Consider the following 21144-nt stretch of genomic DNA (forward strand, 5'->3'; position numbering starts at 1 on the left):
CGCTACCGTACATATTTACACAATTTTTTGTAATGAGAACTTTTAAGATCTACTCTCTTATCACCTTTCAAATATGCACTACAGTGTTCTTTTGGGGGGCGGTTGATGAAGTCAGACTGTGGAGATAGCAGTGGATGGATCTAGAGGAGTGAAGGTCGTTTCTACAGGGAGCGACACCTCCAGTTGGGAGAAGGGTCTGGTGTGTGTGGAACAGGCTGTGTCTGATGGGACAGGGCATGCGCTGTGTAGAGGGCAGTCGAGGGCGGAGGGGTTTAAAAGAGGAGGCTGCAGCGAAACCGAGGAGGAAAGCACGGGCGCCCCTTAGTGGTCACAGCCCCGGAGGCCTGCAGGGGTGACCCCTCACTCGGTGAAGGCTTTGGAACCAGCTGTGCTTGGCTGGGGGGCACTGAAGGGACAGCGCCTACATGCGGAAGTGTGCACAATTCGCCTGTCTGCCCCGAAGATAGTCAGGAAATGTGATGGGGAAGCTGTTCCACCAATGACAGAATCAAAGATGGAATTCCTGGGAAGGGTGCTAATGGGAAATGTATAGAACCTGCATGAAGAGCCTAAGAAAGTTGACCTGGAAACTCAAGAGAGCAGTTCTGTAAATGAAGGTGTTTAACACGTTCTCGCAAGGGAGGGATCACTATTTTCTGCATTTACGTTGTTCCCAAATTAATTTCTGGATTTAATGCAACTCCCAGCTAGAATCTTGGTGGATAACCTATCAGATATTAAAACATATTATAAATTTATAATACTTTAAACATTTTGATTTGGGGCTGGTAATTGAAAGCATATCCATGGAACAGACTAGAAAGTCTGGAAAATAAGAGTTAATAGATTTAGTTAATATTTAACCACTAGGAAAACCATCAGGTTTCTCACTCATGTCAAACCCCAAATATATTCCATGTGGATTACAATTTTTTTTTTTTTTTTTTTTTTTTTTTTGCGGTACGCGGGCCTCTCACTGCTGTGGCCTCTCCCGTTGCGGAGCACAGGCTCCGGACGCGCAGGCGCAGCGGCCACGGCTCACGGGCCCAGCTGCTCCGCGGCACGTGGGATCCTCCCGGACCGGGGCACGAACCCGTGTCCCCTGAATTGGCAGGTGGATTCTCAACCACTGCGCCACCAGGGAAGCCCTGGATTACAATTTTAAATGTAAAGATGAAGTCATTAAATTTACTTCAGTTGAGAACTTAAGAAATTATGGGATGAGAAACATCTTTCTACATGTGATACCAGAGGCAGAAGCCACAAGGCCAAAATTGTTTTGTTTCACTTGGGGGAATCAAAACTTCACTGTGCTAAAAGGAAAAAAACCCCAGAACAAAATAAAAAGTCAGTTGATCAACTGAGAAAAAAACCCTCCTGCAACACGTATAGTAGCCAAATACTCTTACATAAACAACTCTGATAATTGATACAAAGAACTCTTTTGGTGAATGAACTTGCCAATAGGAAAGTGGCCGAATGAGATGAATTCATTCACATAAGGAGAAATAAATGGCAGGAAATCTGAGAAAGTCGGTCGTGAAGTAATAAAATAGGTGCATATTAAAATTAGATACTATTTTTTGCTATCAAATTAGCAAAATTTGGGGTGTGTATCGTTTGTGTTTGTTTTTGTGAGTGATGGTACTTGGTGCAAGTGGAGGCACGTGGGAGGTACAAGCTTTTCTGTTAAGCAGTTTGATGTCCCAAAACCCTTAAAAGAATTCACCCCTTCATCCTGGGGATTCCACTTCTAGGAATTTTTCCCAAGGGCACAATTAAATCTGCCGTCAAAAGATTTCTATGCAAGGATGTTCATCACAGTGTAACTTACAAAGAGGAGAATTTGGAAGCAATTTAAACACCCAATAATAGGGAGTGAGTCATTCATACGCCAAGTGTGGTTGAACCCTTAGCAACATTTCCGAAGGATGCTTAGTCACGAGGGCACTTCGTGATCTAGGGCTAAATGAAGAAGGTGGGAGGGAGGGGTGGTGGGCCGGGGCTGGAGGGGGAGCCGGGGACCCGTGGGAAAGAGCCGGGGGCCCAAAGTGAAGATGGGAGATGTGTTGGGAGAATAGGCCAGTCTTCACTTTTTTCAGAGCAGATACTGGGTGCAAGGCACTGTCATTTAGATGCGATTTGGAGAACAGGAAAGTTTGAACCAAAGGAAGGGGTGCTGACGCTGGGCAGGCCCTCAGAGTAGTGGACCGGCTTTGTGCCCTGGGGTCTGGGGTCCACCTGGCCCCTCCAGAGGCTTTGCTTCCAGGACCGAACCCCCCTTCTGGTTGCACACCCTCCCGCCACCCCCGAGCTGCTTGTTCCCCGCTCCTGAAGGGTGGAGTTCAAAACTAAACAAAAACTCAGTATATACAGTTTTTTAAAAAATCAGAATATAAAAACTTTTAAAAGAGGGATTGTAGTCTATATAAAAACAAGTTTATATGTTATTTGTGTGTGTGTATAGGGAGAAGATGGAAAGGAGACATTGTTTTGGATCAGCTCTGATAAAATTATGGGAGATTTAATATTTTTCTGTATTTTTTCTTATAATTAGCATGGATGACTTTTTTTAACAGCTTTGTTGAGATGTAATTGACATACAGTCTGAATACATTTAAAATGCACAATTTGATAAGTTTGGACATATTTATGTATCCGTGAAACCATTACCACAGTCAAGACAGTGAACATATCCATCACCCCCAGCAATGCCTCATGCCCTAATATCTTCCCTCCGTCCCCCTCCCTTCTCACTGGTCCACTCTCTGTCACGGTTACTCAATTGACATTCCCAAGAATTTTATATAAAAGGAATCATGCAGTAGATGCTCTCTTGTCTGGCCTCTTTCAGCCTGTAATTATTTTCTGATTCACCCATGTAGCTGCATCAGTGGCTTATTCTTCTTTATTGCTGAGTAGTATCCCATCGTATGGACACAGCACGGTGTTCTTACAATACAATGAATTACTGTCATAGTTAGAATCCCCATTTTTCTAGGTGTATCCTAACATTGGATGATGCCGTGGGAGTTTGGGCTCCTGCCATCCGGCCCTCTCTGGAAGTTTGGGGCAGTTTTCCAGGCCAGGGCCCTGGGTGAGCCCGGAAGGTACACCTGCTATCATTCACCAAACAAAAGGCTCGGCCGCGCCTTTGAACACTTGCACTGTATTCGGTCAGAGTTTTGATTTCGGTTCCAAGGAGACGGAGAGCTGGTTAGTAGACATTTGGAAGATTTGCCCTTGTGCTTCCTGTCGGTCATAGAGTTGGAGAAAACTGTGTGGAAAGAGCTCGACCTCTGGGACGTCCCTGGTGGTCCAATGGTTAAGACTTCGCCTTCCAGTGCAGGGGGTGTGGGTTTGATCCTGGTTGGGGAGCTAAGATCCCACATGCCTTGCAGCCAAAAAACCAACATGTAAAACAGAAGCAGTATTGTATCAAATTCAATAAAGACTTTAAAAATGGTCCACATCAAAAAAATCTTAAAAAAAAAAAAAAGACCTTGACCTCTTGTCACAGATAGGCGTGAATGTATAACTATCACTTGTCACACAAACCCGGCTGTGCTGCTGCCCATCCGTGACGGGCCGCCGTGCCCAGTGCCCGTGCCCAGCGGACAGCTCTTTCCCTGCCTGGCAGGCCCCTCTGAGCAGAGCGGTTCCCCTCTTCACCTGCCCAGTGCAGGCCCTGCCCCGTCCCCCTGCTGCTCCTGTCCTTCATGTGCACCGAGCTGAGAGCCCTCCCTCTCTGCTCTCAGGTGACTTTCACGCCATGGCCTGGATTAGCTCAAACCTAGGCAGGTGCTGCAGGACTCCACACAGTCGTGTTCTCCCCAGTCCTCAAGCATCCCTGGTCCCTGTGGTCACAGCAACAGGTGTCGGCATGCCCCTGCCCTGTTCATTCACTGCCCGGCTCATCTCTGCAGGCCCTGGGAGGAGCTTCCCGTGTGCTCAGGAAGGAGTCCACGGTGATATTCTGCTCTGGCCTCCCGGGCACTCCTGGGCCCAAAGGAAGGACTTAGCCACACCAGCTTCCATGCAGAAAGGGGGCAGCCAGGGGCAGCCCCTCTCCCACACTCTGTACCCCCTTGTCCCTGAGCCTGAGTCCCCTAGGGCCTGTCATGTGATGTCCTTTTCTGTCTTTCCTTATCACTTTGATTAGGGGCCAGACCGAGTCCCTGGGCCAGGCCAGGAAATGGACACTCCCATCCAGGCTGACCCCCTGCCCCCAACCCCTGTTTCTCAACCCTGTGCGCCCCAATGCCAATTCCTTCACCCAAGCCACCCACACTGGCAGAGACCCGCGACTGATGCTCGGATGCCTGGTCCCCTGCCCCGGACCACACACTCCTTTGCCCGCTGGGCACCTGATGACTGCCGGACGCTCTGCCCCCAGGGGCTGGGGACGTCCCGGCCCTGGGAGCAGCCCAGGGCTAAGATTCATCCTTCCTTCCTTCCCTCTCAGGGCTCTAAATTCCAGGGACGAGACTGTCAAGAACGGAACCGGGAGGAAGGGCAAGCGGCTGTGTTCCCCCCCCCACCCCCCGCAGGAGTGCTGACTGCCGGGCGGGCGCGTGCACCCAGGGCAGCCCGCCTCCCCCGCGGACCCTCCAGTTTGAGCGGAGTTGATGGGGGCCTGTGGTTCGAGGGCCCTGAACTGGGGAGCTCAGGAAGCCGATCCGCGGGAGGCGGGAGGCGGAGGAGGGGTCAAGACAGGGCTCCACCTCCACCCCGCGACTCCTGTTTTTTAAAAAATCTCCTTGGAAGAGGACGGTAACCAACAGCAGGTCTGCCTGGACCGCGTCCGGCCCGTGTAATCGGAGAGCTACCGTGGGGGTGGAGACGGCACCCAGCCTCTGTAACCCGACGCGGGAGGGGCGAGCCCGGAGCAGCCCCGCAGTTTTCTGGAAGCGCCTGCGGGCTCAGACCTGGACCTTTTCAGTTGCTGTGGTCCCGCAGCGGTGGCGGAGGAGCTGCGTCAGGGCTGGAGCCCGGGAAGCGCCTGGGGACAGGCCGGGGCGGGGGTGTGTGTGCCAGTGGGGCCGCCCGTCCTTAGCATCAGGGGTGGGCAGGACCCTGCCGGTTTCTTGGGAGCCCCGTCCCTGTGTGCGCCTTTCCTGAGCGTTTTCACTGGTGGCGTCCACGTGCGCGTGGGTGCGACGCCCAGCACAGAGAGGGGCCGTCCCTCTGGAAACCTGGCTCTCGGACGCTTTCTGCCTGGGGTGGAGGTTCCGAGGCCGCCTTGAGTAAATGTCCGGGCTGCTGTTGGCACTGGCTGGGTGGCTGGGTGTTGCCGGAGGAGCCGGAGGAGGAGAATGACTTCCCAAGTGGAAGATCCGTTGGAAGAATTCCAGGACTGCAGGCCCCTGGGCTTGTTGGTTCTTGCCTCCTGCCCCCTGGCTGTTTCCTGACCTGGATTCCTGGCTTCTGACCACAGGTGGGGCACCCGGGCGAGCCCGCCATCCCCACGCTGCTCAGTGGGTCGCGGGGAATGACAAGATGGTAATAAAGCCTGCCATACAGAGCGGCTTTCTAAGCCTGTTAATGATAGAGCCCTGATATCCCCATGCCTGTGGAGGAGCCTGGAGCTCAGAAGTTTGAGTAACTTCTCCCAGGTCCTGTTGCTTCTGAGCGGTGGAGTTGGAGTTTGACACCTCCCCCCAAACCTGTCTGGCTCTAAACTATTCTCCCTGCCACATTATACCTGGGCACTGCAGGATCACTGGCCACAGGCAGGCACTTCGCTTTCCCATAGCGTATTTATTCCTGAAAACAGCCCTGCAGTAGGGTTTGTTACGTTTATTCTGATTACCGAGAGGCTCAGAGTGTGTAAGTAACTTGCCCGACCTCATACATTCGTTAAGATCCTTCTTTTTGGGGCTTCCCTGGTGGCGCAGTGGTTGAGAATCCGCCTGCCGATGCAGGGGACACGGGCTCATGCCCCGGTCCGGGAGGATCCCACGTGCCGTGGAGCGGCTGGGCCCGTGAGCCATGGCCGCTGAGCCTGCTCGTCCGGAGCCTGTGCTCCGTCGCAACGGGAGAGGCCACAACAGTGAGAGGCCCGCCTAGCACCAAAAAAAAAGATCCTTCTTTTTTGCTTTTCTTTTAAGAGTCAGACAGATTTCATTTTAGTTTTATTTATTCATTTATTTTATTGGCATGTAATTGCTTTACAGTGTTGTGTTTGTGCTGTACAGTGAAGTGAATCAGCTATGTGTATACATATATCCCCTCCCTCTTGGACCTCCCGCCCATCCCCCCATCCCCCCCATCTAGGTCACCACAGAGCACCGAGCTGAGCTCCCTGTGCTGTACAGCAGGTTCCCACTAGCTGGCTGTTTTACACAGGGTAGTGTATTCATGTCACATCCAATCTCCCAATTCACCCCACCCTCCCCTTCCCCCCGCTGTGTCCACACTTACATTCTCTGTGTCTGCGTCTCAATTCCTGCCCTGGAGCTAGCTTCACCTGTACCATTTTTCTGGCTTCCACATACATGCGTTACTATACGATGTTTGTTTCTTTTGCTGCTGCAGAGAGGGCTCCTCTCCGTGACTCCTGGATACCCAGACCTGCCCTCTGATGGGAGGCGTGGTCCGTAGTTACTAAGGGGCTTGGCATCGGGCCCCCCACGTCTGACCAGCATTCCTTGCATCTAAGCACGTCTGACACCTGGCCCTCCCCTCACTGCCCACAGGTTCCAGCCTTGAAACTCCCTGTTCCCCAAACATCCCCAGAGGCTGCAGGCCTGTGTCCTCACTGCTCGTGGGCTGCTCACAGGTCACTCTTCCCCCTCCCTCACCTCCTGCGCAGAAGTAACCGTTCCGTGTTGCTTCCCCTCTCGCGCTGTATCGTAGCCCCGCTACACGAAGGGCAGAAACAGCCTGTCTCTGAGATTTCTTGACGGTGGAGGCTCTGCCTGAGGTCCTGGGGACGTGGAAGAATAACGCAAAATAGGTGTTCAAGGAAATGGTTTTGGAATTAGGTTGAACTGAGCTTTTAGATGTAAATTCTCCCTTCTTTTCTGATCTCATGTCTTTTAGGTTTGAGAACGTTGGCAATAGGCTGAGAATTTTCCACACGCCAAACGGGTCTCGATGGTAAACAGTGAGACGGGTTTAATTTTTAACTCCAGATTTTAACTCCATGGGTTGTGTACCGCGAGCATATGGCTGGACGTCTCAAGACATCCATCCGTGGAGTTCAAAGTCGGGCCTCGTCCCCACCAGTGTGATTTGTGGAAGTGATTTAGAGGCCTCCCTGCCAGGCCGAGGACCCCTGGCCCTGAGCTGATGGGGTGCTCGTGGGCGCCTTGTGGCCTGTCTCCTGGCCCCTGCTTCTAGGCGCCTGAGAAATGAGTCAGAACATGTGCGCGTGGGCTTGTGCGGGTGGCAGGGAGCCCGGAATTAGCTCAGTTGCTTCAGCAGGGCTGCCGAGGGGAGGGGGCGCCCGTGCCAGTCGGGGGCGGGAGGCAGGCGGCCCCCAGCCGCAGCGGGGGGAGCGGGGGGAATCTCTCTCAGCAGCCATCACGGGCCTGGAGGGGGGACAAGCCTGTCTGTGCCTGGCACACGCCCCGTAGCAGACGAGCAGCAGATCTGTGCAAGCCCAGCTGGTGTGAGCCCAGCGCCTGAGACAGACGGGGGCCGGGCGGGCACGGCCAGGTCACCCCTGAGGAGCGGGTGGCAGACAGGAGTGGGCATCACCATGCTCGCTGTTGACCTTCAGCCCAGAGCCTTTACCTGCCTGCAGCATACCTGGGCCACACTGTACCCATGCCATCCACCGCCCGACAGCACGGCCCCCTCCTCCATTTGCTGTTCTTTTACTTTTTGCAGACTGCCTTTTTGTTCAAAGGAATGAGCAGTTAGCATGGCTATTTCAATCAGTCGCAAAATGCTGTGGTCTCCCTTGCCCCTTTCCCGCTCTCCCCGGTCCCGGGCACGGGTGTGTCGTCCAGGACGCTGGTGGCTGTCGCCAGAGGAAACACTACCGCCGTCAGTGAGGGCCAAACAAGGGGCGGGGAGGGGCCTGGCACTTGTGTCACCACCAAATGAGTCAGCCGGCTGGGACAGTAAAACAGTTAAGCACGTGTGTGTCAGCATTGTTCTCGAAAGAACATTTTTCCACTGTCACCTCTGCGGTTTTCCTGTTGCCATGTGAGACGCATGCGAGCAGAGCAGTCGGCGTGCTTGGGGTTTCTGTGGGTTTAATCTTGTGAACTGAGCGGCTTGGGGAAGAAAACAAAGCATCCACAGGATTTCAGGGTGGCCCAGCCTTGAGGCTTAGCAGGTAATTTCCGCCTGGAAGTGCCGGCCCTGCCTTGGGCCCCAGTGCTTGGATTCAGGAGGCCACAGCGGGCCGCCGGCACCCTGTCCCGCAGAGGCTCGGCGGCCCCCGTTCCCGCAGGTGCCTCCCCTTGTGGCCCTGGCATCGATCTGGGCATCCGCACGACGTTGAACACCCCTGGAGCTGGCGCACGAAGGGGGAGGATTGTCATCTGCGGGCGTCTGAGAGCAGGGACTGCATCCTGTCAGCTTCGTCCATCCGCGCCTGGCCTCGTGCTCTGCCCACGGAGGCCCAGGACCCTCAGTCAGTGCTTGTGGGCTGCCGGGGGGCATCTGTGCCAAGTGTCCCATAGTCTGGAGAAACCTCCTCATCTATAGAACCGTCTGTTTTTTTTTTTTTTTTCAAGACACAGCTTGCACCCAGCAGTCTTATTTGGGCCCACCATTAACTGCGAGGTGGGCGGGGCCAGAATTAACATGGCCCTTTGAGGGACACGGTACCAGGGAGCATTAGGGGTGTGCCTGTGTTGGCAGCAGAAGCACAGGCCCTGTGGGTCTCCCGCCTCCCAGATCGGCACCCGGCCCAGGTGCCTGGCCTCGCGACAAGCCCCTCCCCCCGGCCCCACCCAGAGCTCCGGGTGTAAAGACCCCATCGGCAAGCCCCGACCTGGGGAACCTTGGAGCGAGAATAGTTCCAGAGTTTGGACAACTTCTGTATTTTCCAGAACATGGTAGCTGAGAAGAGTGAAGTCGTTTGCAGTAGGCTAAATGTCGGAAAAATTATTTGGGGAAGATTTTTTTTTTTTCTTTTTTTTAATCCCAATCAAGGTTTATAATGCCTGGCCAGCAACATGGGTGTGATATTCGCCCCATAGCTGCCCTGTGCGACCACAGCTACTGTGAGGCCAGCCTGCCTCAGGCCCGAGGGGTCAGACGTACACTGCTGTGTCCTCCACTTCCTGGCAGCCATGTGGGGTTGAAGACGACTTCTCAACCTTTCCTGAAAGATCAACGGTTTCTTAGATTTTTCTGATTCTTTGCGTCCAGCAAGCTCACTGGAACCTGAGTCCTGAACAGCCCTTTTGTCTGAGAGGTAATTGCATGCACCCTTGAGCCGAACAGTCGACCTGTCTCACCTGATTTAATCCCCCTGTTGATCCGAGAGTAGGCGCGGTTATCAGCTGCACTTTGCAGAAAATCAAACGTGTGCACTGGGGACAGACCCTTGCTGGGGTCCCCCTGTAAATGGGCCCAGGCCTGACGGCCTCTAAGCCCACGCTCTGGCAGTGGGTGGGTGTGGGAAGGAAGCACACCTTAACCCTGACCCGTCTGGCTTCCAGGCTGCTCCTTGTTTGGGGAGAACGGTTGTCATGTGAGCCAGAGCTGACTCTGGTTCTGGGGCGTGCTCGGAGCAGTGGTTTGGGAAGCAAAGAGCTACTCGGAATGCATCCTCAGAGAAAATGCTGCCCTGCGCTGTTCACAAAAGCTGTGCGGTGTGTCCTGCCCGAGACTGGTCCTGACCCACAGCCTGTTGGCAAGAGGTCTCTGAAATCTGCTCCAGCGGGTGAAGCAGCCGCAGGAGGGGCTGGAGCCGAGGTGGGAGGTGATGCCAGGCTGGTGGGGGAGGGAACAGCATTCCCCCCTGCCCCCCTCGTGATGCCAGGGAGAAAGGACACGATGACAAGACGGGCTTATTGCTGCAGGGTGTTTTATTAAGCCCGGAGGGTTGAGAACCTGCACAAGATGCAGCCATTTTCCTCCTTCAGGGTTCAGTTACCCCTTTTGACAGCTGCCAGAGCCCTGATACCCGCTCCTTTTGCTGTCGTTGTCACTCAGCCATATCGCTGCCCCTTCACCGTGCCCGCTGATGGGCTTTGGACCTGGGGACAGGCTCTGTTGAGTTTACAGGTGGCTTGGGAACAGGATTCCTCTGACCAAAAGGGAAGCAGGAAAAAGAGCAGCTGGCCAGGTGGCTGGGGGCACCCTAGCAGATGGAGTGTTCGGTGCCAGGTCCGTGCTCCCCCGGGGGAAACCGGCTCAGCCTGGCGTCAGATTACAAGGGGCCTTCGCAGGTCAGAGCAGGAATATGCGGGAGGGAGGCGGCTTCCTCGTGCATGGCTGCTGTTTGCTCATGTCACGCAGCCTGACAGCTCATTTCGTTTGCATCCGCAGGTTTCCTGAACAGTGGTTTGATGACAGTTGCCCGGGTCCACATTGCATGGAAACATTCTGAACCTCCTCTGGGATCCCCTGTATCTAAGAATCATGACTGCTTTCTCAGACATTTAATAGGAATTCTTCCATACCTGCCCACCTCTTCTTATGAGCGGTAGCTATTACATCACACAGCTGCTACATGTAAAATCAGCAGGGAATTGAACCAAATAAAGAAAATAACTTCATGAACAAGAAAGCCCCCCCCTTGAGAAGCCCAGGGAATCTAATGTGAATATTGTAAGGGAAATTTAAGAATCTGCTACTGCTGTCTAGGGCTCTGGAAAAATATGAATTTCGTGGCGTGCGCAGAAACCTTACACAGAAATTGCCTGACAGCCCTCCGCCAATCTCTGACGAAACTTTGCCGGAGAGTTCTCACAGGGTCTCTGAGGGAGCAGAGTTTCTGAAATGCTGATTCCCTGTGTGAGGCTTAAAATCAGGACATCTTTGTCCAGCCCCTGCTATTAGCGTCTGCATTACGCTTTTAAAGATAGGGTTAGGGAAGTTTTGGGCAGTGAGCTTCCTCTGTGTAGACCTCTGAACCTATAGGATTCTTCTGGCTGGTTCTACAAATAGAGACTCAGTCCAGGCTGAGAGAAGATAGGTGAGGTGTAAATGACATTCATTTCTGCACACATGGACTTGTAATGGAAATTGTGAGGTTCAGGCCACTTCTCGAGTGGATTCTGGATGTTGCTGCTCTCCTGAAGCGGTGCCAGGGTGTGGAGGGGATGGAGGGAAGGTCACTGGATCTGTGAGCCACTTGACACCCAAGCCTCGGTCTGTTGTCCAGGGCAAATGGCAGCTTGTACCAGGGAAGGGAGGGGGCGGCTCCTTCACGTGTTTATCTGCCTGATAGACATTCACAGTGATAGGGTGAGTTTGAGTTCGGGTTTTTATTTGGGCTGATAAAAATCTTCCTGTTCCCTGACAAGCTGTTTGCGTGACAAGCCGTCCACAGGCTGTGGATGGGAGAAACCGTGGCATCATATAGCTGGGTGGCCAGGGGAGACTGCGGGCCTCCCCCCCGATCCACATCCCCATTTGTAGCGAGGGGCAGGCATTTGCTAAGAAGATAACTGTTGTTGGAGGGTTGACTTGGTCCTGCATTTGCAAGAGTAACAGCGTGTGACCCGTTTCCTGCCCCACAGCTGAAGATTTGGAATTGTCTAAATGAGACCCAATACTTGAGGGTGACCTCAGAGCTCCCCAGGTCACACACTTGGGTTCCTCTGCCCTTGTGGCTGGTTTCCCAGATGAGATGGCTGGTCAGTCCACTGGTTACAGCTTTGAATGGGGAGGGAGCACTGCCAGCTCCTGCTCTGGCTGTGGCTGAGCTCAACCAGAAGAACTATGGAAGGAGGTCCTTTTATTCCAGCCTTCCAAACTGCAGCTCTCTACCTGGTGTCAGAGATGAGAACTGGCGTCATGTTCCCATGGGTTTATCTGAAAGTCTGAAAGTACATTGTACTCGTGATGCCTTGCCAGATTTGCACAGGTGTTTAACAGGTGTCAAAGCATTAGCATTTTCTGCTCCAAGAAAAACTCCATCATCTTTTTTTATGTGGTCTTAGGGTAGGTAGTTCATTTTGTAGTTTCTTCTATACAGCAGCCAGAGTCAGAATATAATCAGACCTCCAATCCCAGCCATAGTGGAATAGTAAGTATTGGATTTACTCTTTTTCCAACAATTTTGATACTGGGCGAAACATATGAAGCAACTGTTTTCGGGAATGGAACAACGTTCAGTGGTCTGTGATCCAAATGGAAGCGTGTGAGGCAAGTTCCACATCCATCCTGGCTTTCTGTGGGGGAGTGCCTTCAAAACCAAGACACAGGGGAGCAGAGACCAACAGAGAGATAGACAGAGGAAACAGAGGTCAGAATTTGGGGGTGCTGAGGCAGCAGGAATTTGTGGGGCACAGTGTACTGGAGACGAGTTTCTGAAATCTTCAGAGTGGTCGCCTCGTCTTGCATAATACTAAGTTGTGTTTACACAGGACAAGGCTCCTTGAGGCTCAGAAAAGAACAAAGACTAAGGAGCAAGTAGTGAGCTAAACAAAGATTCTGGAGGTCACACAGTGCTGGGAGACATAGAGTTCTAACCTGCCAGAGTGAGGAACACTTACTGAACAACTGGGGCCACAGAAAGGCCACACCTTAGGAATAGGGTTTCTTTAATCTGGAATAAGGACCACGTTAAACCCACAATAACAAGACCTAAAAACAAACCTCATTAGGATCAGGATGATATGCCAGTCAGCTAACTGTCTACCAGAATAAAACTCAACACTATTTAAACAAAGTGTTATCTACAATATCCAGCATACAATAAAAACATCACTAGACATGTAAACAGTGTGACCAGTAACAAAGAGGAAAAGGTCATTAGATACACACCCATAGAAACACAATGAACAAGCAGATAGGAATTTCAGTAGAGAAATGGAAATTTAAGAAACAACCAAATAGAAATTCTACAACTGAAAAATACAGTATCTGAAATGAAAAATTCACTAGATGATTCAACAGCAGTTTGGGCACTATAGAAGAAAATATCAGTAAACGTGAAGGTAGAGCAATAGAAACCATTCAAACTGAAGAACAGAATAAAAACAAAAATTGAAAAAAATGAACAGAGCCTCAATGTCATGTGAGAGATAATATCAAGTAGTCTAACGTATGTGTAATTGGAGTTCTAGAAGGAGAAAGATTGGGGCAGAAAAACATTTGAGGAAATTTCCTCAAATTTGATGAAAAAAATCTCAACATACAGATTTTAGAATTTCAAGTAACCCAAGCAGGGTAAATCCAGAGAAAACCACACCTAGGCTCACCAAAATTAGATTGCTGAAAAAAAAAAAGATGAAAAGTAGCCAGAAGAAAAAAGATACACAGTTGACCCTTAAACAACATGAGCTTGAACTGTGTGGGTCCATTTATACACTGATATTTTTTAATAGTAAATACTACGTACATGGCCCATGACTGGTTGAATCTGTGGATACGGAGGAGCCATGGATATGGAAGGCTGACTCTAAGTTTTACACAGATGAACCCCCATGTTGTTCAGGGGTCAACTGTGTTACATATAGGGTGACACAAACAAGGATACAGTTGACTTCTTACCAAAAGCAATGCAAACTAGAGGACATGGAATGCCAACTTCAAAGTTCTGAAAAAAAATTATCTTTCAAAAATAAATGTGAAACAAAGACATTTTCAGATTGACAACAGTTGAGAAAAATTGTTCCCTGCAGACTTACAATGCAGGAGTCATTAAAGGAAAGTCTTCAACCTGGAGGGAAATGCCACCAGATGGAATATAGATGTATATAAAGGAATGAAAGGTGCCAGAAATGGGAACTATGTGGTAAATATAAAAGAACTTGTTTTCCCAGTTTAAAATTTATTTAAAAGACAATTGATGGTTTACTCTATGACATAAATCACAGAAAGATACTTTTTGACCCACCTCCTAGACAAATGGAAATAAAAACAAAAATAAACAAATGGGACCTAATGAAACTTCAAAGCTTTTGCACAGCAAAGGAAACCATAAACAAGATGAAAAGACAACCCTCAGAATGGGAGAAAATATTTGCCAAAGAAGCAACAGACAAAGGATTAATCTCCAAAATACACAAGCAGCTCATGCAGCTCAATATCAAAAAAACAAACGACCCAATCCAAAAATGGGCAGAAGACCTAAATAGACATTTCTCCAAAGAAGATATACAGATTGCCAACAAACACACGAAAAGATGCTCAACGTCACTAATTATTAGAGAAAAGCAAATCAAAACCACAATGAGGTATCACCGCACACCCTTCAGAATGGCCATCATCAAAAAAATCTACAAACAATAAATGCTGGAGAGGCTGTGGAGAAAAGGGAACCGTCTTGCACTCTTGGTGGGAATGTAAATTGATACAGCCACTATGGAGAACAGTATGGGGGTTCCTTAAAAAACTAAAAATAGAACTACCATGTGACCCAGCAATCCCACTACTGGGCATATACCCTGAGAAAACCATAATTCAAAAAGAGTCATGTACCAAAATGTTCATTGCAGCTCTATTTACAATAGCCAGGACATGGAAGCAACCTAAGTGTCCATCGACAGATGAATGGATAAAGAAGATGTGGCACATATATACAATGGAATATTACTCAGCCATAAAAAGAAACGAAATTGAGTTATTTGTAATGAGTTGGATGGACCCAGAGTCTGTCATATAGAGTGAAGTAAGTCAGAAAGAGAAAAACAAATAAATACCGTATGCTAACACATATATATGGAATCTAAAAAAAGAAAGGGTTCTGCAGAACCTAGGGGCAGGACAGGAATAAAGACGCAGACGTAGAGAATGGACTTGAGGACATGGACATGGAGAGGAGGAAGGCTAAGCTGGGACGAAGTGAGAGAGTAGCACTGACATATATACACTATCAAATGTAAACTAGATAGCTAGTGGGAAGCAGCTGCATAGCACAGGGAGATCAGCTCGGTGCCTTGTGACCACCTAGAGGGGTGGGATAGGGACGGTGGGAGGGAGACACAAGAGGGAGGGGATATGGGGATATATGTATATGTATAGCTGATTCACTTTGTTATTCAGCAGAAACTAACACAACATTGTAAAGCAGTTATATTCCAATAAAGATGTTAAAAAGAAAAAAAGACAATTGATGGTTTAAAGCAAAAATAATAGCAGTTTCACTGAGGAGTTTCTAATACATGTAACAGTAAAAAGTATCACAAAAGAGAAGAGGAGGGTAAATGAAAGAATACAGACAAGAAATAGAGAAAAACCAGTAAAAACAAAAGTTGGTTCTATAAAAGATGAATGAAATCGATAAACTCCTAAGAAGAACATTCAAGAAAAAAAGAGGGAACCAAATTGCCAATATCAGAAATGAAAGAGGGCCTATTAGTATACATCTTACAGATATTAAGAGGTTAATAATGGAGTATTAAGAACTACTTCATGTCAATAAGTTCAGAAAAAAATTAGATGAAATGGACATAAATTCCTCGGAAGACACAAATTATCAAAATTAACACCAGAAGAAAGTGACAATCTGAATAGCCCTGAATTTTAGTTTTTAAAAAAATAAAATTTGTAATTTAAAACTTGCCCGCAAAGAAAACGCCAGGCCAAATGGCTACAGTGGTGAATTTTAGGAAACGTTGAAGGAAGAGGTAGCACTAGTCTTATACAGATTCTTTCATAGAGGAAGAGGAAAGAGGAAAGACTTCTCAAATTTATGAGACCAGCATAACCACGATTTAGAAAAAGGAAAAGAAGTTACAGATCAGTATTTCTCATGAGCATAAGCACACAAGATATAGCAAAATACTAGCACATTGACTACAGCAATATTTAAAAAGAGTAACACCTCGTGACCGAATGGGGTTTATCCCAGGAATGCAAGGTTGGTTTACCATGTGAAACTCAATGAGTGTAATTCACCACATTCCTGAATAAAAAAGAAATATTACCTGTTTATTAGATGCAGAAAAAAAAAAAGCTTTTGACAAGTCTCACAGCCTATTTATCATTAAAAACTCTCAGCAAACTCAGAAGGAAAATTCCACAGTCTCTTAAAGGACAGCTTCCAGAAACCCACAGCTCAAGGCATTCTAAACTGTGAAACATGGAATGTCTGCCCCTCGATCAGGAAGAAGGCAAGGGAGCCTGCTTACAACACCGTACAGCCCAGCCCTGGAAGTCCAGTCAGTGCAAAAGGGGAGCAAGAAGAAATAAAAGGCAAGAAGGTTGGATGGAAAGGAAGAAGTGAAATTATCTTTGTTTGCAGAAGACCTAATTCTCAGTAATCTATGCAGATGCTACTAGAACTAATAAGTGAATTTAGCAAAGTCATAGGATACATGGTGAATATGCAAACATTGATATTTGTGTATACTAGCAAGATTAATTGGAAAATGAAACCTAAATGTATGTCATATTGTGCCAGCCCTCTGCTTGGAACCTGCCGATGGCTTTTTACTTCCCTCAGAATAAAATTCAACGTCTTGTCCATGTGCTACAAGGCCCTCCTTGCTGTGTACCCTCCTCCCCACCCAGCACCCAGCACCCAGCATGGCTCTGATCTCTCTTGATCCCTCTGCTTTGAGTTTGCTCCCCGGCCCCCCCGCCGGTGCCTGCAAGACTCTTCCCCTCCACATCCCCATGGCTCACCCCCTCACTTCCTTCAGGTCTCCGCTCAACTGTCAGCTTCTCGGAGAAGGCCTTCCCATCACCTGATATAAAATAGCACTTCCTTTACTGCGCTTTGGTTTTTTTTTTTTTTTTTTTTTTTTTTTTTGCAGTACGTGGGCCTCTCCCTATTGTAGCCTCTCCCGTTGCCATGGCTCACGGGCCCAGCCGCTCCGCGGCATGTGAGATCTTCCCGGACCGGGACACGAACCCACGTCCCCTGCATCGGCAGGCGGACTCTCAACCACTGTGCCACCGGGGAAGCCCTGCGCTTTGGGTTTTAAAGCCCTCACCTCTACCGCATATTGGATACCTGTTTGTTTATTGTTTCTCTCCCCCTTAGAACATGAGAACAAGGACGCAGTCTTTTGTGGTTGTTCACGGCTGAATCTGCAGCGCCTACCACCGTGCCTGGAACTTAACGGTAGTCAGTAAATATTTGTTTTGTGAGTGCTCGAGAACAAAATGTAGTGCTGACAAGGACAAGGCCTGGGGGGAACCATACTGAAATGACATTGGTTGGTACGGTAGGCCCTTGAATTCACCTTGATCTGTTTTGAGAACCTGTGTAATTTTACTGTGAAAGCAACATTTCCGTTCAAAATTGTGATGTCGTGCGGAGTCCTGAAGCAGGACAGGGTGCATCTGCAGGGCACCTCTTGTTCGCATGGCACTCCATCATTTGCAGGGTGCTTTCCTGGGCATTGCCACACCGGATGACACAGGGCCCGGTGGTACAGTGGATAGGATGGGGAGATAGATTCACTTACCTGCCTACGGCCATGCAGACAAACTGAAGCCAGGAGTCTGGATTTCAATCCCATGTTCCTTTGCAGTGCGTCCCATGATGGGAATCAGGCCCTTTAGCAGAGTTAGAGGTCATTTGTGGACGAGGCTGCCCCTGGGGTCTGGTGTTCACGAGGATACGTGTTCTGCTATTTCAGTTCTACGCACGTGAGGCAGCAGGTGCAGGAAAAGAACTCTCCAGATTTTCGAGGTCTGTTTTGGAGGCAGGATCTGTGGGAAGAGAGACCAGGGCCAGCCCGACATCAGTCAGGCCTCAGATGTTTTCATTGTGTGTGTAAAAAGGCACAGGAAGGGCCCTGCCGGCCCTGGGGTGGAATGAGGGTCCCACAGACCCTCCTGAGAGTTCTGGAATGTGGGTCGGCTTCACCTTGCAAGGAGGAGAGGCCTGGAGGGGCCTGTGGGTGTGAGCAAGTCCACTGGGGCCCCACTCTTGTCACATATGCCACCTTGAGCTGTGGGAGAGGGGCAGTGGGGAGAAATAAAGGTGGACCTTTTCTGCTCTGATTGAAATTTGTGTCAGTAAACACGGCAGATGAAAGGCTGGGCATCCATGTGCCGTATCCCACTGTATCCTCAAAATGGACCAGAAAAATGCCTTCTCCACCTTCCCAGATGAAGAGGCAGGCAGAAAAGGATCTTGTGGGTTTCCCAAGGTTATTCCCGTGGTAGGTGGCACGTCTGGGGCAAGGCCCCAGGTCTTGGGCTTGAACTCCAAGTCAGGTGCTATCCGGGGGACTTCCCTGGTGGTCCGGTGGTTGACTCCGTGCTTCCGCTGCAGGGGGCACAGGTTCCATGCCTGGTCGGGGAACTAGTAATAATTTAAAAATTGCTCTCCGGGAGGAGGCTCCTGCCAGGAGGCCGTGTGGGTTGAACAAATGTCCACGGGGAGTGAGTGGAACAGAGAGCAGCGTGTGGTGACTGTGATACTGTAATCATGCAGGGGCGGCTTCCCGTGGACCGTTCCCAGGAAGAGCGTGAATGAGGGGGGACCTAAGCGAGGACAGGGCTAAAAGGAACTCACGCGGGTGCGTGTGAAGGAGCGGGTGCATCAGTTCATCCTCTTTTGCATTTGGTACCTGCCTTCTCGGCGGCCCCTCACTTTGTATAACTCTCTCTCTCGGGGATTGTTTTACCCGTGCTCACCCGGTTTGAGGCTCTGGCTCCACCGCGAGGCTGCCAGGAGCTCAGGGTATCGCTGGAAGCGGGATGAGGGCAGCTCCGGGGGCTCTGTTTTGCAGATGTCATTCCGGGCGCCAGAGACCGGACAAAGTGAGCACCACGTGGACAGAGGGCTAGGAAAGCGGGACTGATGGTTGCAGCAGCATTTCTAATCTCAGGACCGCACACCTGTGTGTGTGCCTAGGGATAATGCCGGAAGGACTTATTTTTCCTAACTCAGTGACGTATCAGAAATAAAACTTACTACTGAGATCCACTTGCAGAACAACTGCAGGGTGAGGCGTGTTAAGAAGCCTTAGCTCATTCTCAGCATTCGGAGTTAATGAGAATGCAAATGTTTTTCATCATGGTATATTGTTGCTTTAGGAAAAAAAGAAAAACTGTCCCTTGATTTAAGTGTTTGCAGTGGTTTAAACTTGTCTCTCGTCCATGTGCCTGCAGAGCTGTGGCCTCTTCCCGCAGGTGGAATTGTTTGACTCAGTGAAGCCCGAGGACTCCTTTATTTTTTTCCCAGATGGGATTTTTTTAAAAAATAGGGGGGTAAACAAAATGGATTTATAATCAGGGAATTCTGAACAGTGACGTGGCCCGAGGTGGGCATTTGGCGGGTTCGGGAAAGCTGGTCCCTCAGCTGCCCGATGGTGGCCAGGTGCCCTCGGCCACAGCACTAACTGCTCCTTTGTCCTGGCACTGGGTCTGCAGGCCCTGGGGTGGGTGAGGCAGGAGTGAGCGCCTCTGCTCCAGGCCACCTGGACTCAGGGTGGATTCAGGGTGCTGGCTCTACCGGTCTCCACGAGGGCCAGGGGCACAGAGGGAAGGGTGCCCACTCGGCTTCCCAAGGGGGCCCACCGCTAGACTGTCTCTTCTGTGACTCAGGACTTGAAGTAGAGACAGAAGGATTTCTTGCAGATTGGGGGCCCTGTGGTCTGATGTGTGGTCCCATCACACAGATAAGCATCCCGGGTGAGATGCTCAGTGGATGTGACATCAGCCTGTGGCCCCCTGCGCCGGGGTGCTGGTGCTATGTCAGGACCCCCAGGCCACCTGTGCTGGTCCCCCTGGAACGTCTGCTGTGCTCCCCAGGGCTCTGGGCTCAGGAGGGAGGGAGCCCTGGGATGGTGCTTTCTCCCATTCCCTGTGTGCCGTATATATAGGATCAGGGCTCCCCGAGCATTGGGGACGGACAGACCTTTGGTGGGAAGGCTGCTTCCTGTCGCTTGTGGGAACCCAAACTGGAAATCCTTTTGCATGGCGCTGGCCACCTTCCCGCTGCAGCAGAGGCTCCAGGGCCTGATGAGGCCCCAAACGGTCACTGTTTATTAACCTTTCCCTGGCCAGGTCCTGTGCCAGCATAGCTTCATTTAGTTCTCAGCAGCCCTGCAAAGAGGTATGGTCCCATTTCACAGATGAGGGAGTGAAGAGAGGCCACCAGGGGTCACAGGACTTGCCCTAGATCACCTTGCTCTAAGTGGCGGAGCCCCTTGCTTTGAACACCCTTCCCCCTGCCCTTTACCGCTTCATTTGTTTGTTTGAATATTTATTTATTTACTTAGGCTGCACCGGGTCTTAGTTGCGGCATGCGGGATGTTTTTTTTTTTTTTGGAGTTGCAGCACGCAGACTTCTTAGTTAATGCATGCGGGATATCGTTCCCTGACCAGGGATCAAAGCTGGGCCCCCTACATTGGGAGCACGGAGTCTTACCCACTGGACCACCAGGCAAGTCCCTACCCCCTTTACTTGTTGAATCACTTCCTGTCCTAAGGAAGGCGGGGGGCTCAGTCTTCCTTCCGGTGGAACTTAATTCACCCTCTGACTGCCACCCTCACTGAAGGTGGAGCTGGAGGACCCGCTCCTTCTCAGATGAGGAGGTGCTGTCTGGGCACCACCGGCCCTGAACCCAGGCCGTCTCTGGTTATTTCCTGTGGCTGGGTTGCTCTGCCCCATGAGGCTCTGGGAAGAGGCTCAGATCTCCCCCTGGCCGGGCTCGGGCCCTCACATCGTTTTGGGACGCAGATCAGGATGGGACGGCTCTGTGTGATTCTCTCGGGAGGCCTGCCCTCCTCTGCTTTATTAAGCAGCCCACCGTCCCCACCCTGTACACCTGCGCAGTTGACGGGCCCTGAGTCCTACCTCTGCCTTTTTTCTCTCCTGTTCCTCAGCCCCCTTTGGAAAGCTGGGAGCGGGGTGGGGGGGGCCACTGGGGGAATCATTGCTGGGCAGGTTTAGGAGCCTGGCTCTGGCCTCAGGGGCCACCAGGGCACCCACACCTGGAGCCTCTAGTCCCTCCCTGTGACTCCCATTGGGCCGAGATTTCCCAAACACACATCCGGGGTCTCGCCCTCAGGCCCTCCATTATCAGGCAGCACCAGCCTTTCAGCCTTTTTCCCCTCATTTCCTCCTTCGCCACGTTTTCCCCTCCAGTCCGTTCG

General features: G+C 50.5%; 1 protein-coding gene across 5 annotated transcripts in view; it reads left to right on the forward strand.

The window, feature by feature from the left end:
• The window catches only part of CRACDL (CRACD like), a 125552-nt gene that overhangs the window by 14737 nt on the left and 89671 nt on the right, over positions 1-21144 (forward strand). The window contains exon 1 of one of the 5 annotated variants that reach the window (XM_067007133.1): positions 5194-5437. The exons of the other annotated variants lie outside the window; for them this stretch is intronic. The gene's annotated coding sequence lies outside the window, so the exon portion shown is untranslated. Of the gene's footprint in view, positions 1-5193; positions 5438-21144 lie in introns of those variants that run through there. 5 annotated transcript variants of the gene reach the window in all.

Source organism: Kogia breviceps, chromosome 11 (assembly GCF_026419965.1).
Source record: "Kogia breviceps isolate mKogBre1 chromosome 11, mKogBre1 haplotype 1, whole genome shotgun sequence".
NCBI classification, from domain to species: domain Eukaryota; kingdom Metazoa; phylum Chordata; class Mammalia; order Artiodactyla; family Physeteridae; genus Kogia; species Kogia breviceps.